General features: G+C 45.6%; 1 long non-coding RNA gene across 3 annotated transcripts in view; it reads right to left on the reverse strand.

Moving 5' to 3' along the window:
* Window positions 1-3135: 3135 nt before the first annotated feature.
* LOC107400181 (uncharacterized) overlaps window positions 3136-27641 on the reverse strand; it is a 41355-nt gene continuing 16849 nt past the window's right edge. Inside the window, exons 3-10 of one of the 3 annotated variants that reach the window (XR_013046635.1) lie at window positions 23869-25057; window positions 23118-23264; window positions 20707-21116; window positions 13111-13289; window positions 12253-12306; window positions 9413-9729; window positions 8792-8906; window positions 3136-5229 (exon numbers count right to left, since the gene is read on the reverse strand). This is a non-coding gene — a long non-coding RNA (uncharacterized LOC107400181). Of the gene's footprint in view, window positions 5230-7374; window positions 8907-9412; window positions 9730-12252; window positions 12307-13110; window positions 13290-20706; window positions 21117-23117; window positions 23265-23868; window positions 25058-27641 lie in introns of those variants that run through there. The other 2 variants (XR_013046634.1, XR_013046633.1) reach the window with 2 other exon arrangements.

The following is a 27641-nucleotide window of genomic DNA, read 5'->3' on the forward strand; positions in this document are numbered from 1 at the left end:
TGTAGCCTTCAGGACCAGCTTTCTTCTGATGGGGAGCCCAAGGGAGTGGGGCTGGGGACTGGGGGTCAGGGGGTGGGGGATCGGTTCTCCCAGGGCCATCCGAAAAGGTTGGAGAAGCTCTCCTGCTCCCACACCACTGGAGCCAGTTCTGGCGGGGGTGGGGGTGGGGTGCTTTCCCACCGAGGCAGCGGGAGAGGAGCTGGGCCAGTTCTCTGTTGCCCAGGCCACTGGGGCCAGCTCTCCTATGGCCCCCATTAGTAACACAGGCCACAGGCATCAACAGACTCCGACTGCGGTAGGACCACAGAACCAGACATGACCATCTGCTGCAGCTCAGGTGGACATCGCCATTGGCTTAAGTGGCTGCACAGGCCACTCAGACAGGTATGGGACAGGCAACAGAATGGCCCTCAGACACTAATGTGGCCTCAAGTGGCGGCCCAGACCCTGGGTATCAAGTAACAAGGACCATGGACATCAACACAGACGCCCAACTATAATGGGACTATGGACCTAGACATGGACCTCGGTGGCAGTACAGGCCCTGGGCGGCAGCATAGGCCACCAGTATCAGCCTGTTCTCACTTCCGTCCTGACTTCAGTTCTTTTTCCCTCCACGGTGTACAAACAGCTTTGCTTCTCCTTCTCTCCCATTTCTCCACCACATATCTGCTCATCTTAGTGGCATCTGCTCACCCACCCAGGCCGCAGGGTGCTGGGTGGGCTTGCTTATATCTATCTATATCCATATCTATATTTATACTGATAGATATATAGATATAGATAAAGATATAGATATAGATATAGATATAGATAGATGTGTGTATGTATATGTATATATACATTTATATACATATATATGTATATATACATATATATATATAATCACATTCATCCTTTGCTACCTCTTTTCTCCCCTTGCAACCCCATTAATCCCTTTCCTCTTTTCTACTCAACTAGCTTCCCTTCTATTTCCATGTCTCTTTTATGTATTGATTTACTTGGTGCCCCAGTGGGTTTAAATACAGCTGCTTTCAATGGGTCGGCGGCTGCACCACTGAGGAAATGTCTCTTAAGGATCTTCTGTACTTAAGGACTCGGAGAGGTCCTGCAGTGGGAAGAGGTTGAGCCTTCCTGTGGCACTGTTCCACGCCCAAACCTCGGGTCACTGACAGTGGTCCTCGGCCGGACTCAAATCATCTGATGTTGATTGCTCACCTAACCACCCCCTCCCCACGCCACCACATCCACCCTCACCCCCCCACCCCCACCACCGAATCTTCTGCCTCAAAGGTCAGCAAACTCCCTGTTTATGCTACACTGCAAATATTCTAGGCTCCGTGAGTCATGTGGTTCCTATATCATAAACTATTTTAGGCTTTGTGAGTTTCTGCTACAACCACCTGCCTCTGCCACAACAGCGCTGTGAACACAGCCATAAATGATGATACACAAACAAATGGGCGTGGCTCCGTTCCAGAACAACTTGTTGTGTTTATGAGCACTTCATTTGGACTTTTACATGATTTGCTATCTGTCAGGAAATAGTACGTGTCTTTTGACTTTTTTTTTTCTTAATCCCATAGAAATGCAAAACCATTTTCAGTTCACGGGCCATTGAAAAGCAAGCATCTGGCTAGTTTGGGCTATGGTCTGCTGACCACTGATCTGAAGGCCTGGGTTGCCAAGTTCTGACGAACTCCTCACCCTGGAGGGGGTTGAGATCTACTCTCCATGAGCGGGGTTATGAAGGAGCTGCTCTCTGTTCATATCCTGCCCCGTGTCTCTGCTGATAGCTTACAGTGTGAATTCAGGGATCTCATCACTACTTCCGGTCTCTTCCTTAATCTGTGTTTTTTTTTTTTTTTTAAACACATGGTGAGGGGGCATTATATTTAGCAAGCTGCTAAATAAAGTGTCTGGAAAAACAAATGAGGAAAATAAGGACCTACTTAGCAGTGACAGTCTTAGGGTTGAGTCATACTGAAAATCATACGGCGAGAGAAATAGAGAAATCGAATGGATTTCCTTGTAAATTTTCCACCACGATCTTTTACTTCGTGGAAAGCAGAATAATGTGTGAGGTCATTTTTCCTTCACACAGTTCATTTACAGGGAGGAAAAAAAAAAAGAGGAAGTTTCAACAGAGAAGTGGGCTGCCTAACGAAGCCCAAGAGAAACATGTCCTCGGGTCCACTCCTGTCCTTTGCGCGGCCCCTCCTCTCCCTGTCCCATCTCTGGCTACTCAGGGTCCCAGTGACAGTGCAGTCCCCATCTTCACGATCAGCAGGATGGCTGTACTCAGGAGCGTGGCGTACACTGCAAGATCAGGAACCAGTGAAAATACACAGTGCTTAGGAATTCGTGACTGTGTCGAATGACAGCAGGAAGATGAGGCATGTCAAGAAACGCTGATAAGAGCACCAAGATCCCAAGCACACAGATATGGAACACCCAAGCACTGAAGGACGGCGCTCACTTTAGGAACCTGGGTTCTTCCGCTGATGGGACATGATAATCCGTTTTAAACGACAGTCCAGGGGAGCTTAGAGAAAGGACCCTCTGTGACACGAAGGGAAAAGATCAAGCTTTGATATGAAGGAGAATCAAATACCAGAGCAGAATGATAATGAGAGATAATTATAGCCAGTTACACTCTGCCAACTGCTGGTGTCTACCGAGTAAGCTGCACAGGGTCGACCTTGTTTTTAATCCCTTTCAGTGTGCCGTTTTTACTTCTCACCTGATGAGTCTTTCAAATCTGGGTATATTTCCAGAAGCTTTCAGTTCAACCAAGGTCAAAGAAAGAGGGGCTGGGGTGATCACTCAGATGGTACAGTGCTTGCTGAGTAAGAATGAGGATGTGAGTTTGATCCCCAACATCCAAATATAAAATCAGGTATCTTTGTAATCCCAGAGCAGGAGAAGGTGTGATGGGGTGGAGCCCTGGAGCTTGCTGGCCAGCCATCCCAGCCTAATCCATGAGTCTTGGATCCATGTGAAAGATGGTGTTTGCAACAGCTACGTCATATCCAGAAGAGAGTGTGTCGCAGCACTCTTCTCCATCCTCCGGCTCCCTCGTCTCTCTGTTGCCTTTTCTGCAATGTTCTCTGGGCCCTGGAGAGGGTGACACAGATGTTCTGCTGCTGAGGGCGGAGCACTCAATCCTCACTTATATTTATAGCAGCAGCAGGGCTGACCTGCACACAACTTGCACACACAAAAAGATAGGAAGGTAGGAGGAGAAGGATGTGGGAAGAAAAAAGAAGGTCATCCAGAGTGCAGGGGAACGGGACAGGTAAACAAAGATAAGTATGATACCAATGCCTTACATGCATAGAAAACAAGGTGAATGTCTCCTGAGGAATGAGAGTGAGGAATGATGTCTGGGCTCTACACGGACCCAGGCATATACTTGCGCACACCCGTGCATGCACAAGCACACACACACACACACACACACACACACACACACACACACACACACACACACACGGGGCAGGGGGTTATATATCTCCACAGATCCTGAGTCTCTCTCAGTTGCTTACACAAGTGACTTAAGAGAAAGAAATGTCAACAGAAGGGAAGTGTTGGCACCCTGCCCCCTTTGAGGTGAATGGGCATGGACACAAGGGTCTCCGATTTTGCATCTCTAGAACGGGGACAGTGCCCTGTGCTGCTCATTGCGGTCTCTTGTGAGCCACACACATGACACATGAAAGGGACCCATGGACTCTAAAAATAGAAGTGTGTGTGTGATTATCGCTGTTATTAAAGAGGAAATAGCCCGGGTCAACTCTTGAGCTGTCCAATGACTGCTTCAGTTTGAACAGATGACTGAAGAGGGTGAATAAGCACGTGTTTCGGTCACCACACAGGCCTGTGAGTCAGGGCCCCAGAGCACGAGGCCCAGATCATGGGCTCTGTGGGACCAGCTCATCTGACCTGCATGGCTGGGGCTTCCAAGTTAGAGAAATGTGGGATTAAATAGCATCTCCACCCTCTTTTTCCTCCCCAGGCAAATCCCTTGCCCCATCCGATCCGTGGTTTCTTGGTCCCATCTGGCTGAGTCATGAGGTTTGAGGTGGCACACCTACTCTCAATGCACAGTGGATTCCCCACCAACGGGAGCAAGTGCTCTTGAGGATGAGCCTGTAGCACCAGCCTTTGGCAGCTCGTTCGAAAATGTCTGTGAAGGTTGCTCAGATGGACAATCCACTCCACTTTCTGATTCTTGAGTAAAACAACTAAAGACTGTGACGGTGTTTGCATCTGAAGAGAGAGTTCACAATAAGCATGCTTCTTTCTGCTACTTACTTGTAATGGTGGCTCCAAGAAACCAGGAAGGACACTGTGATACTTTGACACAAACGAGCCATGTCTGCCTTGGTGCTTGTGATTCCTCTCTTCACCCTGCCCGCTTTGATCCTCCCACTTGGCCCTTTCACCCAACACAGTGAGTCCTTTCTACACCTCCGTCTCATTTTGCCCTGCACTCAATCCAATATTGCAGTCTAACTAGACAGCTATGAAAAATTGCTCTCTGTCTGTATAGCTGAATGATAGCTGAAGCAGGGTGGGCATCCTGAAAACAGAGGCGTTGAGATCTGTGTGCAGGAGGTTTATTGGAATGTGTGCTCAGGAGGCCCCTATCGGGGAGAAAGGTAAGTATGATGCAGCAACAGGAGATGCTTTACCGTGATGCAGCCACAGCTGATGCAACGTGGAGTTCTGGCGCTGGCATCCCCAATCAGGGTGGCTGCAGATTGTACCAAGAGACTATATACAATACCTAGAAAGGGACTTGGCTGAGATCCACCCACCCAACCCTCTTGTGGTTAAGGAATGTGTGTCTTCTGCTGAGGTGTCAGCTAGAGTGGAGACATTCCACCAGATCCACTACTCATGGCTCAGCACTCAAGGCTTACCCTTGCCGGTGCCTTACCATGTGATCTGCCCCGTCCCTCTACCCTCCCTCGTTCAACCTGTGATACGACTGCCACTCATACGAGATATTTCCAGCTACCTCTTGCTGTTGACACTGAGTTTAGAACCACAAAGCTCAAAGCCTACTCTTGTGTCACTTCTCAAAATTCTAGTGGATGTGAAGAATGAGAAAGAGATGCCTCCTAAACCTGAGCAGCGACGGGGGTTGCTCTCACAGCTGAAGTTTCCAACCCTTCAGCATATTTAAACAGTACTCAATGCTTCTTAGTCTGGTTCCTCATTCTGTTTATAGGAAAGAATATTTCATGAGTAATGATACGATTCTATTCTTACACAACATCCACTGGGGTTTTCATTTCCTTTATTTGCTCAAGTTTTTCCTTTATGAAGTTTTTCTAATGAAAATGTGGCAAGAAGCCCTGTAAACTGAAAGAAAAGTTCAAGCTGGATGAACAGGGTTAGACGAAGATCATTTCCAAATTACACAAAAGTTGTCAACTGGAAAGAAGCTATGACTAGACAGAGAGCCGAGTACTCGGCATCACACCTGTCCTGTTCTCCTGGGAAGTGAAGAAATGAACGTTTGTGTTATCTGAGGGTCGTTTCTCAAAATAAAGTGGCTCATTTAGATAAGAAACATGAAACTTTGTTTGCTACAGAATAGGTTTCATAAGTGAAAAAAATTAAGTAAACAAATGAAGACGACCACATCCATCGACAAAATGGGAGAGACACAGGTGTGAATGGTATAAATACCTATCCTGATATGTACATTTGTAAAATATGGGATATGAATTATATCTTATTTTACATGAACTATATATACTTACATGCATTTCCATATAAATGTCTGTGTGTATACAGGTGAATGAAGGGAATGAACACATGCATAGACTTCCTAGTAGCTGGTGTCATTTGAAAAATTATGCCACTCATACAGGCAGACTTGTTGTTATGAAGGGCTGGCTCCAAGTCAGGTCTGGTAATCCACACATAGCACCTCCAATGCTTCCAAATCCATTTGTCACATTCTAAACAGCACCCCACAGACCTATGTATATTTTCTCAGTTGCTTGAGATCTTCTAGTACCAATATGCCATTTGGATCTTAGGACCCTATACTGTGAATAGCACAGGCTCTACCCCTCCCCTCCTCCACTGATTCTCTTCACAGCACTTTGCAACTATCTATCCCATCGTGAGGTTGACCAGATGCCTTAAAGAAGCCTGGTCTCCATACCTCCATGATTGCCTAGGCCTGTAGCCAGGCCTTGTTGTAAGCATTCGTCTGTGAACAGATCAGCCCACTGGACTCAGATTTAGCTTCCACAGTGGTGCTGACATTCTGATTTGACTCAGTCACACTGGACATAAGGTACTTCAGGGCTCTGAATTTATTATCTACCTGAGCTTGGACCTGCCATTATATGTCTCTCAGTGTTCCCAAGACAATACTGTCTCCCATCTATAGACCCCTAGTGGAGTGTCATCAGTTCTCTCTCTCTCTCTCTCTCTCTCTCTCTCTCTCTCTCTCTCTCTCTCTCCCTCCCTCCCTCCCTCCCTCCCTCCCTCTCCCATTGCTGCTCTTAATCTGATCCACTCTTCCACCATCCCCACCTATGACAGGCTCCTTGTCACATTAGGTGGTCAGGAGTGGCCTCCAACTCTAAGGTGTTTGAAGACTTGCTCCACAGTGCGCATGGCCATGGATCTTTACAATGCATGTCCCCTCATCATTTTTCCAGACTGGTCTTTTCACGGCAATGTGAAAACTCTTCTTGATGGGCTCTGAGGATCCTCTCCTATGGTCAACATTGAAAGAGATCTCTAGGAATGCAGTGATATAACCCAAAGTATCCCAGAGAAGATGTAGTTGAAAACACACATTATTACACATTCATAGTTCATAGTTCAAATGTTGATAGTGAGCTCAACATGGGCAGGAAATGAATTTGCCTTTGCATTTTTTCTGCACAGGTGCATTCATGATCATTAACAGAGCAGCCAAATGACAATCAATAATAAAGTTCTTGGAGGTCACTGTTCCGGGCCAGCACCATGGAGGACTGGGTGCTATGAGCTATGACACAACCAGACTAAATGAGTAGTTGTCGGGGATCTGAAGAGAGATTCAACACACATACAAAGCGCTGAGAGCTACACCATGAGTGATTGTGCAATTTCACCTCTCCTTCGTGGAAGATGTTCCTCAGCACATTCGACACCGAAGAACACAGAGACGTCATCCTTCTTAAAGGTTTTCCTTAGCATGTGTTAATACATAACGATGGGGCTTCGTTGTGAGGTTTTCGTATGTGTATGGAATGGATTTTGATCAGATTCACCCTTTCTTGTTTCCCTCTTACCTGCAGTGATGCCCTTCCTCTTCCCAACCACCCTTTGGACTTTCATTCATGTCTCCGTGTGTGTGTGTGTGTGTGTGTGTGTGTGTGTGTGTGTGTGTGTGTGTTCCATTAGGGTTGTTTAAGGGACTGTGGGTGGGAGTTTGATCACAGGAGCATGTGTGCCTTACCACCACTAAAGAAAATGTCTCTTCTCTCTGCATCATACATCCTCATAGAGGGATGGGGACTCGTGAGCTCCTCCTCCCCCCATGATGAGTTGTTGACAGATCCGGTCTTCCGCAGGTAATCACAACTCCTTTGAGTAAGAGAAGGCAGTAGTCATGTCCTGCCTGGAAGTCAACTTTCCACACCCCTCTCAGAGAGTGTGCAACACTCTCACACTGTTCCCACCTCTTCTGCAATGTTCCCTGAGACTTTGGAAGAGGGATGTGTGGTAGATGCCCCATTTGTGTCTGGAAAGAGAAGCTGTTCTTGAGCCTGCATAGAAAGCTATGGTGCCTGGAGATGACACAGAATTTTCTCAAGCACTGACTAAATAATAAGCTGATGTGTAAGCATCACCTCTTGTCATCCTGGATCGTACTGACAAATGACTGGACCACACAAATCTATGGTTATTATCTTTTTAACAAAACTGTCTATATAGACAGGGCAGTCATTTACATATTTATATATAATAATACATATTATTTTCTCTGCCCCAGGGCCTTACTTCCTAAAGTTTCCACCACCTACTGGCATTCTGGGCTATGCCAAGCTTTTAAAAAGGCCCGAACATGGGTCTTTGGGTGACATCAAGGTATAAACTACAGCATGCCCATCTCTAGGCCAATTGTTCATCTCTCTAGATCCCTAATCAGAGACTTCCAGTGTCCTAATCCTACCCCATCCAGGCAAAGGAAACATTTTTAAGGGGCATGTAAATCCCTTTAAATCTGCCTATTGCTTTTAAATTTGAACAATATTTATCTTTAAAACTTCTGAAATTGTGTCTGTGGACATGTTGAAGGATTCCTTTTCTAGAAGAATATTTTAGCTCCTTTTACTGACTCTGTGTTAAAACAGAGACATCAACCCGTGTGTGCCATGATCTGTACTTGACCTAACTGGGGCAAAAGGGAATGAGGAAATGACAGACAGGTACACCAAAAGCTGTGATGAGGTGACCTGTGTGCTCCATGGAGATGCACCAAGAGCAGCCTAGAAATTCAGTGTGCTTATTCTATAAGGCAGGAGTGAGGCCGTTTTGAGGCTGGTTAACTCATTTCAGTAGGAGGTCTCCGTAGGAACTCAGCAACAGGTTGCAGTCATCCTGGAGAAGGAAACTGATGTGGATACTTTGTTCACACACTGTCAATGGCAGACCTCTGACCAGAAGAAGTCTTGCTATTCCTCTGAGCCTGGCTCAGGAGAAAGCCTTGCCATTCTATGGCCATGCTCGCGGCAATAACACAGTCACTCAGGATTTCATCTCTCACCTCTCTTTTTCCTTTGCTTTTTACTCTTTTAATTCCTTCCCCTTTCTTTTTGGCCTCTCTTCTTGTTTTCTTAGTTGGCTTGGTTTTGATTTGACTCTTGGATTCGATATTTCTCCTGTTTGAAATCAAATAAAGGTCTGATTTTAATTCATGTGGAAGAAACATATGGTTTGGCCTCTCATCTGCCACGGGGTCTCTATCAGCGTTTCTTAATCTCTAAAAAGTACAAAGATAATGTCCCCTTTGCCAGCTGGTAAGTCAGACTCGACTGGGGCATGACACCATCACCCTCTCACATCATAGAACACCAGTCTTCTCATCCTCCTAAGCAGATGATGATGGCAGAGCCCTTCAGAGCCATTTAACACTTACATACAAGAGAAGATGCTTAGATGCAACGCCTTACGATGCAGCAGTTTGGGATTTTGCATGCTAAAATATGGAGCGCTCTTCATTGCACTAGATTGAACTTAAATTATTTCATAAGATGCTGGTGAGAAACTACAGTCTGATGATCAACATCAACCCAGTCACTTCTGGTTGATGCTAGTCCCCATGGGAAGAACCTCCTGTCATTTCAGGACACTCCTTTCTTCTTATCCCTTCTACTTCTTCTCTTACCTCTCTATGGTGAGCCAAGTCGGGAGAAGAAGTCTATGAAACTTTCTGGCATCGAGCAGTGGGCAACAGATATCAGACCAAGATTGTCAGTTCAATGAGTAGGAGAACATTGACATCAGCCAATCAGGACAGATGGTGACCGACCATTTGTGGGCTTACTGGGAAGTATTCACTGAGAGCAGCCCTGCCCATTAGCTCCATTCCATGCTGGCTTCGGTTATCTGTTGCCATGGCGTCCTCTACTTCCTGTTCTCTTCTCAGATAGATGGTTTCAAGGTCACACAAATGAGTCCAGAGGCTTTGGGACTGTTTGACTTCTACAGATAAGAGAGGAAAAACAGAAGGCAAGGATTCATATTTGCAGCCATTGAGAATTTCATGTGTTGGAAAGTGGAAACCCCCAAAGGCCACAGTCATCTCCTTCATCTCAGGGAGATGTCTCTGGCCTTCTAGAATGTCTTGGGGCTTCAGGCCTATGGGATATTGCTTCTGGCTTTCTCAGCCCAAACCTTTCTGTTGCCTTGTTTTCTGCTGAGTGGGGCCTTGCCTTAACCAACTTATGCTTAGGCTGTATCAGGAAGGCTTGCACAAGGCCTTAAATCCACCCTGAGCTTTGGTCCCCAGAGGCCACAAGGACAAGGACTGGGGGGAGGGTGTGCCAAGTACTTTCACCAGCCTCTAACCTCAATTCCTCCTTCTGGATACCTGCTATTCAAACCCACCTCTCTCAGCTAGTCCCTCCCACTCCAGGGTTTAGCATGAACTCTGCACTGACAACCCAACTCCTACCTCTCAGAGTCCAAGCCCTTCCAGAAAGCCTCATCTTCTGTTGTCACCCTTAAGGACTTTAAGAAATAAATTCAGAAACTCACTTGGCTTCTCATCAGTGGGGCTAATTTCCCCACAAATCATGAATCCCACTGAAATAAGTAAGGACATTAAACTATCCATTGCATGCATCCTGGGAGAGGTTCTTCCAAAACCCAGGACAGAGCCATGTGCCCCCAAAAGCACTTAACCAGGGCTGGTTCAGTAGATTAGTGTTGGGCAGGTGCCCTGATGGTCAAGCCTGACAACCTGAGTTTCTGAACCCCAGAACCCATGAAAAGGAACCAGCTCCTGCAAGCTGTCCTTTTACCTCTGTGCATGTATCAGGGTACACCTTTCCACCTTCAATCAATAGTCTCTGGAAGAAGACTGACTGAAAAGGTTGTCTGGTCTCCTAGTTACAGAGACATCATCATCTTTATCTGTTTTATAGGCAGGCAAATGTGGCATGTCACCTTGACTGATCTTCACTTAATCTTTCAGCCAGAACATCCAACAAGGCTGAACCAAAGGGGAAAAAAATGTTTGGTACTTATATTTGTATAGCATCTGACTAAGTACAATAAACTGGGTCTTTAATCTCACTTGACCATGAAAATAAGCCCTGCACTAAGTGAGGCAGACGTTATTATCAGCCCTCTTGTATAGTTAATAAAACTGATGCTCAGAAAGATTGTGTCTCAAGAGAGGTCACACAGCTAATAAGCAATATTCTGGAACAGACACAAATCCAGTTATTCTGATTCCAAATCCTTCTCTCTTTCCACCAAAGCACAGTAGCACATCCAATTACAAAAAAAAAAATGCATTGGGCAACTATGGCAATCCCCTTGTGAGACCATTCTTTTTTTTTAATTAATTTTTTTTCATTTATTTTACCCACTGACCATAGTTTTCCCTCCTTCCTCTCCTCCCATTCCCTCTCCCAGCCTCCCATCCACCCCTCCTCCACCTCCATTCAGAAAGGAGCAGGCCTCCCATGGGTTAAGGCAGGACAAGCTCTTCCCCCTCTGCATCAAGGTTGGATGTAGCAAACAAGTACAGAGATTGAGTTCCCGAAAGTCAGTTCAAGAGCCAGGACATGTCCTGATCCCACTGCTAGGAATCCCACAAACAGACCAAGCTACACAACTGTCACACACATGCAGAGGGCTTAGGTTGGTCCCATGCAGGCTCCCTAGTTGTTGGTTTATGAGCTCAAGTCAGCTGGTGAGACCATTCTTACCTACCAAAAATTATCATTTTCTTTTTACACGTATAGTGAAGCCTAGAGAAGAGTGCTTCTACTTGTGTGTCTGCAGCTGCTTGGTCTCCTTGCGTGAGATAATATGGCTAATTCTGAACAAGGGATTGTGGATAAATCCATGCCTGGTACACTTGGATCTATAGGATGGAATTATTGTCATAGTCCACCAAGATGCTGCTCTGATCTCACTGACTCCCCAGACCCAAAGGAGCCAGGGGGAACATACTATAGAAAGTAAGTAGACATGCTCAAGGGTCCATTGCAGTGGGTAGCTGTTCCAGCTTTGACCTGGAAGTACTACCCCCATTTGGTAACTGCCACGCCTACAAGGCGGGGGCCGAGACAGGAGCCCTTAAGACCCGAGATCCGGATGTGCCGGTTCCTGGATCCTGGATGCTGGAGGTAGATCGAGCAGAGTTCTCCAGAGAACACCGCCGGACTGCGCTACACCTATCCCTTTACTTGTAAGTTACCCCACAAAATAAACCTCCCTTTTAACTATGTGGTGTTGCCTTAATACTATAACCAATAGCCCATGATACAAATGAAAAATGAACTTTGCATGGGAACACTCTGATATCACACTGGGGATTTCTCCTATCTATTCAAAGGGCAAAGAAAACACTACATGCCAGTGCCTCGGAGACAGTTGTAATAAATATCTGACAGTGAAAACTCTTTCTTAATGGTCTAGAGATTCAAGAAAAATCACAGGCTAGTAAAGGATACATGTCCTCTGCATACTTCATTTAACACTAAGTGGTACCTGTGTAGGGTAGGGGTCAGACCTCCAAAAGACAAAACGTGCTTGAGAGTTCTCCTTGAAGAACAAAAAAATGAAGTACAAAAGTAAATATTTATTGAGCATTCAAAAAGAAATCCCAACAAACTGCAAACTGTAAAAGCTGACAAATGCTACAATACAACAAATTCCAAAATAATAACCTATTTTTAGGTTTATTTACTTTTAATTTATGTGTACAAATGTTTTGCCTGCATGTATGTAAATACACCACATGGGTATTTATGTCTGGTTCTTGCAGAGACCAGAAGAGAGCACTGGATCCCTTGGAACTGTAGTTACAGATGGTTGTAAGCTACCATGTGAGCACTAGGAATAGAACCCTGATCCTCTACAACAGTGATTCTCAACCTGTGGCTCATGACCCCTTTGAGGGTTACATACCAGATATTTACATGACAATTCATAACAGTAGCAACATTACAGTTTGAAGTAGCAATGAAAATAATTTTATGGTTAGGGGTCACCCCAACATGAGGAACTATATTAAAGGGTCACAGCTTTAGGAAGGTTGAGAACCACTGCTCTACAAGATCAGTGAGCATTCTTAACCACTCAACTATCTCTCTAGCCCCAATATATTTTTACTAACTACCTGAAACACCTAGGTGATATTTATTCTACTTTTTGCTCTTTCTATGATTATAATTTTATCATTTTAATGGAAAGAACTGGGAGGAGGAGGAGGAGGAGGAGGAGGAGGAGGAGAAGAAGAAGGAGAAGAAGGTCTTTCTTCTAACAGTTGCTGGAAACCTGTGTCTTTATTAATGGCATACAGTCTATATTTTGGGGGCAAATTGAAGTCAAGTTCCTGCCACTGACCTGGAGGATTTGGAAGAGGTCTACATGCACCATCTTTCAACTCTGTCTCCAATCTTGCTTCTCCTTGGCTCCCACCTAGTGCTCAGAGCCTCAAACACATCAGTATGAAGACAGACCCTCCGTGCCCAATTTCTGTGTCACTATTTCAGGTCTCAACACACTGGGCAGTGGAAATTTCCCTGGAAGAAATATGCCAGCACATAACTAGAGATAACACAGAAGTGACCAAAACCATAAACTCACATCCCGTCATCTCTATACTAAATCTATTTCCAGTTGCTCTCCAGTGTGGTAGGTTCAGACCAAGCCAGTCAGCCCATGGCTTTCTACATCACCCGGAATGAGGAATGGTAACAGTGGTAAAAGCTGAAGAAGTTGTAAACTTAGTTGCTCCCAAATAAAGCATCTAGAAGCTTTCTTCAGGAGCCAATGTTTTATTAAGTCTAGACTGGCCTCAAGATCACGGATTAGAGGGTCGGATGCCTCACTCTCAAACTGAAAACCTCATCAGGGAAACCTGGATTGGCTTTGAGAGCATTTCTGTTGAAAAAATCCACCTTTTATGATGATTTTATCAGGAAAAAATTCTTCTTGAACTGAGTCCAATAATCTTGATCACCATCAGTCATTCTGTCTCTTCTTGAATATGTCTCTCTCTCTCCTCCCCCTCCCCCATCTCTGTGTGTTTGTGTGTGTGCAGCACAGTCTAGGAAATATCAGTAACTTTGACTTTAGCGACTGTCCACAGGAGGCAAGAGTTTGCAACAGCTTTCCTGAGGGGCATGGGAAAGAGATGTCCAATAAGGACAGGGAGGCCTCAAACAGGAACATTAAGTCACATATAAAACTTGGAATCTTGAAACAGCTCAGGTGTATCCAACTGGAAACACAGCTGAGACTATCACTTAGAAAGGCTAGAAAGCCGGTCAAGGTGTCTGGGAAAAGTCCACGAGGAAGAAATGCGATTGGTTAATCTCAAATGAGGACAGAGGCTTTGTCTGCTGTCAGCTCCAGTTCCATCACACAGCTCACTAGGCACAAGGTAAGGGCTAATGTTTAGGGCTTGAATAAAAGCAGGGAAGGAAGTGGGAGAGGAGAATGGGTTGCCTTGCCTTAAACCACAAGCCAGGCTCTTAACTTCCTCACCTTTAAAATGAGGATTAAAAGGAGCCCCTCCCTCAGAAAGGAGGTTTGAAGATTGTGAGCTGATATAAACTAATCATTCATGAGGAACACTGGTACTCAATAAATATAGTTATTACAATGACTGAGCTTCCCTTTGTCTGTCAGTCGGAGCATTCAACAACAGAGGGTATTGATGATGAGAAGGGAGAATGATTGATGGGAAATCTGTCCAAGGCCCTGAGATATCTATCCTAAACATCCACTTTCATGGGAGACGCAGAGGACCTCAGACTTGACTCATGGGCAGGAATGGGAGGAAGAGGGTGCCCCGTGACGTGGCAGGAAGACCCATCTCAAGCCCCAGCTGGGTGAATGCAATCAATAACATCCTGTCAGGAACTTTTTGTGGTCTCATGTAAATTTAGGCTACCTGAATAAAAGATAAAAACTTGTCATTTCCTTTCTCATCACGTAGCATGATGATTTATCTATTCCTTTGAAAGAACCAAACCAGACCAAAAAATAATCGCTTATACTTCCCTGGTTATGTCTGTCCATTGTGAAACTAGGGGAGAATGGTGCAAGACGCCAGGATATTTTTTAGGACTGTGGCAGAGAGGAACCCTACAGAAAATGGACGTGATTAATTCAGAGGGCAGGGCAAGGCCTCATAAGTACTTTTACGGTAGTCTATAAGGGAAACAAGTGTCATGGGTTGTTTAATCAACTCTACCCTGCAGGGATGATTGTAGGTCTTTTCCAGCTAACTGCCACAAAACAGTAGTGAATGGACAGCTGCCCTCTGAACAGAGCACCCCCAGATGCTTGCAATCAGTCAGTGCAGGGGCCTTTAAAACTTTGAACTTGACTTGGGAGGTTCATAGAAACCTTCCCTTCTCAAAAAAATACTGTTTATTGTTTATTTATCAAGCCCACAATCTTCCAAGATATTCGGGCTCACAAAAGGCAGTGTGGAAAATGGCTGGGGAAAGAACTGAGGGCTGTTTTTCACATCTCAGCAAGTCCTTGTGATGAATGAGTCCTTGGGAACGGGGTAAGGCTGAGGTCTGGCCTTGTGAACCATGCTCTGCATGAAAGACCAATTCACAGCTTGTCTCTAAGTCTTGACAATCTGATCTTTCTCTGAGAAGCAGAGCGTGTTACATCCAACCCTGTGTACATTGAAACCCCCAAAAGGACAGACAACAGAGAGCAGTGTGGAGACCCCTAAAGCCACTGAGACAGAGCGATAATGGCATTCTTACTTGGGCTCAGCCAGCAAGCTCCTCTGATCTTCAGATGAAAGCAAAGATTGACGCTGTCTAGCCTAGACCTTCAAGGCCTCACTGCCCCACACCTGAGATCTTACAGTGATCAATAAGGAAGGGCAACCATTGTTTCTCCTCACGTCTCAGGCTCATTGCTGAAAATTCTACGTTTCAGCTCATTTGTATAAATGATGCTGTCTTTCTAGTCTGACTGGGTCCTGTTTTACAGCAGTCTGTACTTACTTACCACACAGGCTAATAGTGACTAAAGATTAAAATTATATCCACTCAAATGCCAATCATCAAGTACCAAGCACGAAGATCTTGTCCCATGAACTGAAACAAACCTTAAGTAAGAACTGGGCTTACAAAAATTAAAATCAGGAGTAAGTCATATGCCCTAAGTGAGTCTGAGTTTCTTCAACTACCAAGGGCTGAGAATCTACACCTTGTGACAGAGACATGGGAAACTGTGAGACCAGTCATTGCCTCAGGACCAAAGAAACAGTAGTAGCTCAACAAATACAATTATTGTTGTTTTAATTACGTTTTGTTGTTGGGGGGACCATGTGTGTGCCATGGAGAGTGTATGGAGGTCAGAGGACAACTTACTAAGTCTACTTTCTCTCTCTACCACATGGGTCCCAGTTATTGAACTGCCCCCCCCCAACCTGCTGAACCATCTCTCTGGCCCACACTTACTACTTTTTATGGTCAATTTTCTAAGAGTTTAACCGATAGCACAGATCTAAGATCTATTACTGAACGCCCAAAACTTAGTTGTGTGATTTAGGCAAAGCAACCAGACTCAGTTTCTTCAGCCATTGATTAAGACAGTAGCTGCACTGTGGTATAATATAAACCACAAAAAAGGGACTTTTTTTTTCTATTTAAAAGCACCAAATATGGTAATATTAACACCATTATTATTGCTGGTGCCATTAAAATGGCCACATTACCTTTATATTCTGGGTGATGTTTTCCTCTCTACATTTTTCTGGTCCGATGCATCCAGCTGTAATCTGCTTGTGTTGGGGAGCTGGGGCAGGATGATAAGATCAAACTATGCTGTTCCTATGGTCGTCTCCAGACTAAGATGTTAGCCATTCTAGATACGGTCTGGCCAGTGCTGCTGTGTGACTGAACGATTTCCCCTCCTCTAAACATCAGAAGAGAAAGTCCACTGCTGAGCAGCTAAGTGCCACCCTTCAGTTGCCTGCTGCCCTTGTTACTATCTCTGGCCTTTTCTCCACGTACCTTGTCTCCAGCAGTCTTTGTTTGGTAAGGATCGGTACAATAAGCCATCCTAGCCGTGACACATGTTCCCTGACTCCAGCAGGTACCTGAAGCTGCAGCCGGTACCAGACCCGTTATAGACTACGGTTCTTATGTATGTGTACCTATGATGAAGCTGAATGTATAGATTAGCACAGTAAGACGTCAGCAGTGATAGTAAAATGGAGTAATTGCTACATGTACTATGACAAAGATTATGTGAACGTCCTCTCTCTATCTCAGTACTGTACTGTAGTCACCCTTCTTGTGGTGATCTGAGATGATACAACGCTTACATAATGAGGTGATGTGAGGATAAAGCAGGTACTGTGACCACACGTTCGGCTACTACGAAAGGGTTCTTGGAACTCAAACCAAGCAACACAAGACAGTTGATGTGATAGCCAAGTCACTACAGGAAGGGAGCATGTAGAGTTTGACATGCTGGAAAGGGCATAGTTCATATCCAGTGCTGGATAGAGTAGGATAAAAAGGACGACTATAGTTGAACTACCTTTGAAACTTCTATATTACCTCCCACTCCTTCTCTTCACAAATTATTGCTTAATTCTAACCTCTGACATCTTTTTTCTTAACTACCTGTCTGAACTTAGCAAAATGATTGCCTCGCAAAATGATGGAGAATCCTAAGTTTCTCTGTCTGTCGAATAAGATAACTTCATAATGGTAATTATGGCAATTATAATGGCAATTACAGTAACTAACACCGAAAACATACAGTATCCCAGGCACTGTATGAAGAACTTTGCAAACACTTCGTTTCATCCTCTCAATGGGGCTTCGGTCAATCGCTTTCATCTAGAGACAAGGGAGTCACCGCACAGAATGAAACAGCTTGCCTAGGAAGACTTTTGCCCAAGTTTGTGGTTACTTGAAGCAGGATCCTGACCAAAGGCCACAACTCCTCAATATTTATAAAAACCTCTGGTCTTTGACCCTAAAACCAATGTCTTGAGTTTGACTTTGGAATGTCAATGCCTTCATAGACGAGTCTGTTGCCAATCCTGAGACACTGACATGTAGGTTGTCTATATAATTAAACTCTCCCACTTTATGAACCACACCCATTTGTAACATGTATTATTACCACTTAGAGTAATAAAATAACTCGTATTCATAAATATGCAGCCTCCCAAGGTCATCCCGAGGATACAGACATTTGCTTGCTGTTAGCATGGACAGCTTAACCGTCTGGTACAACAGGTGGTCAACATCCCACAAAACTTTCAGAGTACACATAAAATGTTTTCAAATAAGAAGCAGTGAATTTTCATGAGAAAGGAAATATTGTGATAGATAATGGTGCCATTTGCTTGTTAAATAACCCAAAGGTGCAGATATTAATATATTTACTTTCATGGGGAACAGGGCCATCATGGCAAACCCATCCAGGGCCCCTAAAAGTCCTAGTGTGTCTGTCCCACCTGTTGGCAATGCATGGCACATAGGCCCTCTCTGTGTTCAGGTGATGTCTCCACTATCACACTGCTTCAGCTTTGCAACCTAGGGCTGCATCCTGTGAGTTTCAAGTGTACCAAGGAGGTCTGGCTAGAAGGTCACTACAGCTTTATCATGTAGATAATGCAGACAGACAGACAGACAAGACCCCGGTGTGAGAGAGGTCATTTCCTCCTCAGTCTTAGTGTGATGAGGCAAGATGGGCATCCTGCGACATCTCTATCACTCATCAGATGAAGGCTTTCTAGCTACAAACTATCTAGCCTTGAGAACACGGCCCTCAGCAAAAGGATATTACCGAGAAGAGATTTCAAGTGGCAAGAAGCTGCGTCTTAGCCTCAGAGCAGCGAGTGACCTGAAATCTGAGTTTCTAGGAAACATAACTGTCCCACGGGGCAATGACAGCTCTAGGTCAGCTCTAGGTAGCCTGGAGACAAGCTACAGGCGAAGAATCCCCCTAAAATGAGCCTCATTTGTGTCCATTCCCTTCCCCAAGTCCACGATCTGGCTCTTTTCAGCAAGTTCAGAACCGCAATGTCAATATGAAATGCTAGAGAGCTGGGGGCAGAGGGCAGGTGCCCTTTGACCCCAGCGTCCTCAGTGGGGACTTGAGCTTTTGATCTGTTTGAACTTGAATAACCTTTGTCTCCCAAGTCCATCCTGTGGGTAATGAATACAAAATCCTTTCAAGCCGGGCGGTGGTGGCGCATGCCTTTAATCCCATCACTCGGGAGGCAGAGGCAGGCGGATCTCTGTGAGTTCCAGGCCAGCCTGGGCTACAGAGTGAGTTCCAGAAAAGGTGCAAAGCTACACAGAGAAACCTTTTCTCAAAAAACCAAAAAACCAAAACAAAACAAAAGTCCTTTCCGCCTCTTGGTTCACAGGAGAAAGGAAACAGTCCACTGCTTTTCCAACCTCAGTTTCCTAGTGTAAGATCGAACATTGAAAACGGAGGCTGGAAGCACAGGCCTCGCGGTGGAAGAGCATCCCGGGACTCGGGCTACAGGGACAGGCGCAGACACACTTCGGCAAACAGAGGTGGCTACTCAGCCAGTTCTCGTCCCAAACCTAGTGTAGCCCTGTCCCTCACCTTGAACCCAGTGAAAGTAAATCTTCTCAGCCAGACCCCATGCTGCCAACGGGAGTGAGGGGCACACATTAGACCTTCAGGGGCACTGAGTGGTGTTGTTTGCATGGCCCCGTCCTTCACAATATTCTATGAATAATCTATTCGTGGCTATGCTGGGATACAGACAACTGTCCTATTATCGACCACATGTTCTTCCACCTGAAAGTTCATGTCTTTTTCTTTTCGATTGCAAAAAAATTGAATCCTTTTCATGGGGACCCTAAATGTTTTGTGCCAGGTAGGTACTGCCCTGCTGTCCAGGGTAGATATGGTGGCCGTGATACCAGAAAACAAGAGAAGTGGGAAAATGTGTGACAGCAGCCACTTTCTCGGCTGCAAGAGAGATTTCATTGTGCCCACAAGGCTCAAAGGGCAACAACAACAAAATTATATATTTTTTTTAATATTCTGTTCTGTTCATCCATTAATTTGGTCAAAAATAGCTCTGGGGTTTGTTCGGCACAATTTGACCTTCATAATCACACAGATGATTATGGGGTCCCATTAGAACTTTCAAAGCACTTTGTACAAAAGGGGCCCTCAGACAGTCTACTATAATAAAAACAAGCTCATAAAAGTCCCACACATTTCGCATAGGCCTTTGATAACCCATCACACAATAATGACCTTGAGTAACTCACAGCCTGTACCACATTTTAACCAGTCGCTTAGAGGAAAAAAGTTGTTTTTTTTTTTAATCTTATTATCTCTGTCTAGTCACCCAGAGCCTTACAAGGAAAAATAAATCTGCTTATGAAAAGATCTGTGAATCATCAGAAATGACCCCTTTCTTTGCTGGCGTCTTCTTCGAGGCAGGTATGTCAAGAAACATGATGGTAACCTGGTCTCCTACGCCTGACCTCAACCAATCTGTCTGGAATCCTTCATCCCTTCTTCTCTCTGGCCTCAGCCTCTCTTCAGTAAGGCCAGTGGCTTAGACTCAAGTCAACAGAGATAGCCTGAAATCTATACATGTGTTCTAGGGCCTCTTGAGGAGCCAAAAAGGGAGGCATACCCATCCACCCTCAAGCAGAGCAGACCCCTCAGCCATTCAGAAGCAACAGTCTTGATGGTCTTTCAAAGTTGGGGGAAAGGCCATCATGTGAGATGGTTTCTCAAAATAATATTCATCTGAGCATGTTATATATCTATAGCTGCCATTAGCCTGCTTTGGCGAGTTTCTTTCAGGCTGGCCAGTCACTAGGGATATGAAGGGATCTTTCCTAACCTACAGCAATCCACGAGTTAATAGGGATTATGTTACCCTAGTTCATAGACAAGAACATTGGGACAAAGCCAGACACAAACAGGAAATCTTACCATGGAAACAGGAGGGGAGTAGCAGTGGAGAGATCAGAGTAGACTGTGTGCCCAGGAGGAGTTTGAATGGCAGGATGGATGGAAAACTCAGCCTTGATGGGCACTCAAGAACCCCAGGCAAGGGCACTGGAGGTCCTTATTGACCATCCTTGGCATGTCCATCATGATCCATAGAGGACTAAGAATGTCCCCATCTGCCATCTGCAAGACAGATGCTTGGAGAGGCTGGATGGCGACCCAGGATCATGCCAGTCATGGAGCCCAGCGTCAAGGAAGGAGGGGTGCCAAAGGAGGAAATGAAACAGAAGATCAAATTTTCTGACGCCATTTCCCATTTTGTTCCAGTCACATGTTCAGCACCACGGTCAGGCAGGCACCCAACACTGGTCCATTTCTACAGCAGCCTGGCGCTGTGAAGACAGCAAAGAGCAGGTCAATAACCTACCAGGAGTTGGTGGCCACAAAAGCGTGTGTGTAGATGTAGCTGTTCACCCAGACCCAAAGTAGGAACGCTTCTCCACTTTGTAACAGCTAGATATGTCCTTGCTTTGGCCCTGACCTCCGATCTGAAGCAATGTGCGCTACTTCCAGGTGGAAGCTGTTGATTTACCAGAGGGTCTACCACTGTGTCCCTAGACCATGACAACTGGCAGTGTGGTCCACAGAAGTTGCTTCAGCCTGGCCTCCTGGGGCCCAGACAAACTGATAAGAGATATGTCACTTACAGAAGAAATGATTTTGTTTCTGTCTCTGGGAGCCTTGGGGGTGTTTGTTACCTCAGCATCACGTGACTCATCCTGAATAATGTAGTGACCATGCACAAAAGGAGGAGGATTAAGAAGCCAGTCTTGGGTCAGTCATCATCCACATTGATTCAGCAACTCTTCTAAAGAGAGTTTTTTTTTTTACTTCCACTTTGAAACCCAGTAAAATGCGTTTTGCTTGTCTACTATACTGTGACCAGCAGGCTTCCATTATCTGATTTATGAGTATAAATGCAAATGAACTCCATTGATAGGATTTATTGTTAATCAAAACTCCCCTTGAAGTCATGCAATATAAGATTATCAGCCTTATAGACCCTCCTGGCATGTTTATTTTTAGGACAATGTCTTAAACAACGATGACAAACCCAGGCAGAAGTGGAAAGACAGGAGGAATTCACAGAGCTAGAAAAAACAGGTTTAAAGTTGCTTCCTCTGTCTCTCTCTGTCTCTGTCTCTCTCTTAGAATCATGGTCAATTTCTTTGACTTTCTAAGACCATACTATATTTTCAATCAGCTCTCAATTTTGACCTTTTCTCTTTGTGATTATTTAAAATACCATTGCAGTTCTTTGCTCGCTATACCCTAGTCTCCTGAATTCACAAAGCTGGGTTAAAAGTTACTGACACAGACACACTACTGTGTACAGGGTATGGGCAGCTACTAGAGAAAGCTAACTGATTTGAGAGTGTTGTTCAGTTAGCCTGTTTCATTTAAAATTGTGAATGCATGCCGGGCGGTGGTGGCTTTGCCCAGTCCTCTCAGAGTCTCAGGACCATCACGTGAGGCTAGCATTCCTGCTCAAGCTCTGACAGAGGAGCAAAGAGAGGCAGAGATTAGGGATTAGACACTCTCTCAAACCTCACAGCCAGAAGCCTCTTGTCCCACACCCCAAACCTCAGGGAGAGCTTGCTGCTGAGGAACAGATCCCTACTAAGTGGCTTAGCCTCTGAGGCCTCAGTCCCACATTTGTGTCCCGTGTAGCAGACAAGCAGGAAGAGGGTGGCTGTACAGGGCACCTGGGGACACAGACAGACAGACAGGACATAGAGGCCACCCACCCCTGAGAACAGACTGTGAGGCTGGAGGCGGCCAGCCAGAGCCCATTGTCCCCGGGCACTTTCTGTAGAGAAAGTTCCTAAAATAGCACTTGACCACACTGGGAAATGCAGGTATCCAGTGAGCCTGCATGCTGAGATTCTGGATACCACAGCAGCTCAAGCTTTGGAAAATGCAGCCAGGTCTGTCTGGGCCTGACTCCGTCAGCTGCTAGCTCTGTGAAGGCTGCTAAGCAGAACCTGGGCAGCAAACAGTAACTCTGTCCCCAAGCCAGGCTCCATTCTCCATGTCCCTGTGTCTCCCTCACTCAGCCCACAGACAGTTAGCCCTGCTGACATCCTACATTTCAGAGCAAACAAGTGAGTTTTCCTAGATGACACAGCCTGAAAGTGTAAGAGCCAGGATTTAGCACTGCAATTCCCTTTCCTTGTGCCTCAGTTTACTCCTCTATACAAATAAGAAAGTTGGCCCTGATGATCCCAAAACTCAACTCCAGATTTCCTCTCGGGCTTCCTCAGCCTGTTGCCATGTCCTGTTTGCACATTAGCAAATTCGGAGGCAAAGTGAGGTCTCCAGCCTTCACTCACTTCAGTCTGTGGGGTTCCGGCCTCACGCTCCCATTTGTCCAGTGCTGCTCCAGCTGGCAAGAATGGAACAGACTCTGGTCCACACAGCCACTCTGTTTCTGTAGCTCCTTATTAGAGAGTGTGTGGCAACTCTTCTATGAGATTAACCTAAATGGCAGAGACAATAATGAGAAAAATACTGATGTCCAATCACACCCCACCATCCTTTCCGTAATAAAATAAAGCAACTCTCCTCATCCTGGTAGGTGGGTTTAAGACTCATGCATAGGCAGTATGGGATTAAGATCAATGTCATCTCTGTCACCTCTCCACAGCACTAAATGAGGTGACCACGGCCTTGGGGGGGGGGCAAACCCCTCCCCTGGTCCAAAGTCTCAATGCATTCACAATTTTGTTTATTTGTTTGTTTTTTGTTTTTTGTTTTTGTTTTTTCGAGACAGGGTTTCTCTGTGTAGCTTTGCGCCTTTTCCTGGAACTCACTTGGTAGTCCAGGCTGGCCTCGAACTCACAGAGATCCACCTGCCTCTGCCTCCCGAGTGCTGGGATTAAAGGTGTGCACCGCCACCACCGCCCGGCATGCATTCACAATTTTAAATGAAACAGGCTAACTGAACAACACTCTCAAATCAGTTAGCTTTCTCTAGTAGCTCAGGGTTCTCAGGTCCTAGGTCTATAATCTCAAAACCCCCCATCTTCAGGATGTAACAGAATTTGATAGGAGCTTGCTAAAAATGTTGAGTCCTGGGCCTACCTATAAAAATGGTCATGATGAAGTGTGATCATCTTAGCCTGTCTCCCCACCAATCAGCCATTCATAGTTGGTGGACCATACTTTTGAGAAACGAAGCCTGGCCCGTGTACTAGGCCCATCACTCACATTTTCCTGAAGAGAGATATGGACTGTGGCCACTGCTCTTTTGTCCAGGCACGGTCATTTGAGGCCTGTTTATTTGGGTAGAGGTATGATTGGGGTTGTTAATTCAGACATAATGGCTGTGACCTTCATGATGATTCAGTCACTCAATAGCACCTCATTCTGTTCTACTCAAAAAGTTCTGTTTTAAATACACCTTGGGGGGGGTGGGTTCATAGTCCTTATAGTCCCCAATTGGGGCACTTGTGACATTACCAGTAGCAGATATTAATGATTTTACTGATACAAAGAATAAACCGATTAGACTAAAGTATCTGGGAGGCAGGAAGCGTACCCCTCCCTCCATCTGCCTCCCCAGATCTTGGTCTGGGTGGTAGTCAGAGTGGACTACTTACAGTCCTTCTGGGATTCACACTGAGGGCTCTACTGGATGGTAGAGAGGTGTGAGAACCCTGCAGAAACTGGGTTTATGTACTAAGTCTGTGGCCCCGAGGAAGCCACTCAACCTCTCGGAGTCTTGCCCCCTGTACAATTAGGCCAATGATATTTATTTATCTCGCGGTGCTAGGAAAAATGGAATGAGACAGCAGGTGTAAATCAGCCAACCAGGACTTGTCAAGAGTCGATAATCCCCACCCTCCCTTCTCTACCGAACAGAAAGCCGTGAACCAGAAGAGAGCCTCACCGCTGGCTGTGATGGTTGCCGCAGATGTATGCACCAATTGTCTGGGTTTAGCTTGATAAACCAATTCATTATGCTCGACTGCTTTGTGCCAAGATTTTGAAAAGGATGCAGTGGTGTTGACCTGCTCTGCTCAGTGACACCTAAGGTGGCTGTAGAAAGGATTGACAACCTAGGGAGACTCAGTTCAGGAGCATCTTTCATTCACATTTCCGGGTGGTATTGCTGGCCTTCACCCCAGCCTGGATCCCAATATCCCCACATGGTGGCTGAGCCTCCAAAGGTGAGGGTCCCGATGGTTCTGGAAGGAGGCTTCTTGACATTTCATGACCTAGCTTTTGAAGTCACCAACACAACGTCCATCCTGGTCACAAGGCAGCCAGCCTGAGGAGGAGAATGTCGCTCTCAGCACTTAATAAAACAAGATCAAGGACACAGTATAATGAAAGTGGGGGAGTAAAGTAACCATAGAGATGATGGAAATGAAAGGAGGCAGAAAGGAGAGGGAGGGAGGGTGGGTGGCCAGTGGGCAGGCCACCAGCCAGAACATAGCAAGAGTTCATGGTGCTGTTAACCTCTGGATCTAAAGAGCGGTGGATGAGAGAAAGCATGCTCCTGTCTTCAGACACACATTTTGTGGTGCAGTGCCTGTTTGAACAGGGTGTTTGCTTGTTTGTTTGTTTGTTTTTCCGAAGGAAAGTTCTTCCACCCACGCCTACCAAAAAGTAAAAATAAAGAAATCCTACATACTCTTTCAGGCCCAGTTTCTAGGTCACCTTCTCTGGAACATCTTTCCTGGTGGTCCTTACGGTCGCCTTTCCTTCAGAATCCCCAGAATTTTATCTGTACCCCTCTTTGACACAAACCACTCTCCGCCCCTGCCAAATGCTGCCGCATTCGGAGAACCCCCTCACTCCTCCGCCTCATTCCTTCCTCTCTCCCAAGCCCCACCCTGAAGTCTGCCTAAGAAAAAAACACGATGAAAGGATTTCCCCAGTCCTGGAAGTACCTGGATTCTTGCCCAAGCAGAGAGTGTGAGTGTTGAGAGGTGGTAAAGAAACCAAGTCCTGATGGGAAGTGGAGATGAGTCAGGTATAGTTGCCACTAGCCAATTGGTCTCCCTCATCTGCCCCTCAATACTTCCTTTCCTATATTTTACAATATGATTGTACACACACACACACACACACACACACACACACACACACACACATACACACACACCCCGATACACACATATACATAAACACAAACATACACAGCCACTTGATAGCATCATGAGACTCCATAATGGATGCATGATTTCAGATACTCTTAAATACTCTTAAATATTCTTATGTAATTGTTTATATTTGCATAGATATACCCTTTCACAAGGAAAATCTTTCAATCTGCCTCCTTCTCCAAGATCATGTTCTATACCTTACTCAGTATGTCTCTTTGGAATTCTTTCATTGGAGACCACAAAGACTATGGAGACAAGGAGAGGCCAGAGGAAGATGTCACCAGCACCCAGGGTACTAGTGTCTGAAAACAACAGGATTAAAATAGTTTCCCCGTGTGTTTCCTGGGCTATTTTGACAATTTCTCTCTGTTGTTTATGCTACAGCTGATTTTATTTCACCTTTTAAAAAAATTTATTTACTTTATATGTGTGAATGTTTTGCCTGCCCTACATGCATTCCTGGTTCTCTCACAAGCTGTAAAAAGGAGGTCTGGAGTTACAGATGGTTGTGAGCCACCAGGTGGGTGTTAAAAACCAAACCTGGGTCCTCTGCAAGAGCAATAAATACTCTCAACCCCAGAGCCATCTCTCCAGGGCCATGCTGTTTTTCTTGAGACAGGCTCTCTGTGTCATTTAGGTTAACCATTAGTACTCAATGCTCCTGCTTCAGCCTCCCATGACAGACGTGTACCACGGGCTCAGTTCTGCCATTTCCTTTTAAGTAAGCTCTCAAACGATCGGCACACTGTCAGCCTTCCGCAATATCAGATGCTGATACTATTTCTCAGTCAAATGGGGCCTCTTGGTTCAGGACAGCAAAAGTCTCTGTTTTGAGTTCTCCCCCGAGACATTATCAATGGATTCCTCCCCAAGCCTCTTTCCCCAGGAAGTCCAGACTCCTCAGGTGTCCTGGGTTCCCACAAGCCTCAGAGAGCTGTGGGGCATGAGGAGCATGTAACCTGGACCCTGGATAGCAGGAGAGTGAGTTTGCCACAGTGTGGGATGGCAGCCAATGGCTGTCCGGAGGACACTGTGAGACAGTTTGTATGTTTGTATGGGTAGACTTGCTCAGTCCTGGGTGTAGGCTTTGTCCTGTCCTCTTCTCCCCCTTGGTCTCTCCTATCCCCAGAACCTTGGCGGGTAAAGCTGGTGCTGGGGAATGTGAGGTGTGACCACTCGGTAGCACTTTGCAGAGTTTTCTTCTGAAGGCACACATTCATACCTTCTTGCTTTTGCATTTGCGAACATCAAAGCTGAGCCCTGTAACTCCTGTGTCTTAACTCCAGAGCTGCCCTTCAGCCACTGTCTGGACTCATCCCCTGAGGGCACCCTCTTGACTTGTCACTCACTCTGTGGAAAAAGCTGCTTCCTAGAGATGCCTCTGCAATGCCAGCTATCCCGGCCACAGTCTGATCCCTAGAGCATTCTGGGTCTCCCCTCAGATGGGGAGACCCTACCTGGTAGGTTGTCCTGTGGAGCTCCACCCATCCTCTAGGTCTCTACTAACAACCTTGACTTGAACTTCAGAAAGACCTAGAACCCTGAATCCTAATCCTTCTCCACAGACCTCTGGCCCAGGCTCACTCTAAATGTGTATCTTGATATGGAAACCAAGCAGGGCAGCCCCCTCAAACTTACCTGATCATTATTTTTACTCAACCTACTTTTCTTTGTATGGTTAGCCCCTCAAAACACCCAGCCCATGCTTACGTCTGTCAATACACTTAAAAACTTTTCATTACA

This window comes from Peromyscus maniculatus, chromosome 21, assembly GCF_049852395.1.
Source record: "Peromyscus maniculatus bairdii isolate BWxNUB_F1_BW_parent chromosome 21, HU_Pman_BW_mat_3.1, whole genome shotgun sequence".
NCBI lineage: Eukaryota > Metazoa > Chordata > Mammalia > Rodentia > Cricetidae > Peromyscus > Peromyscus maniculatus.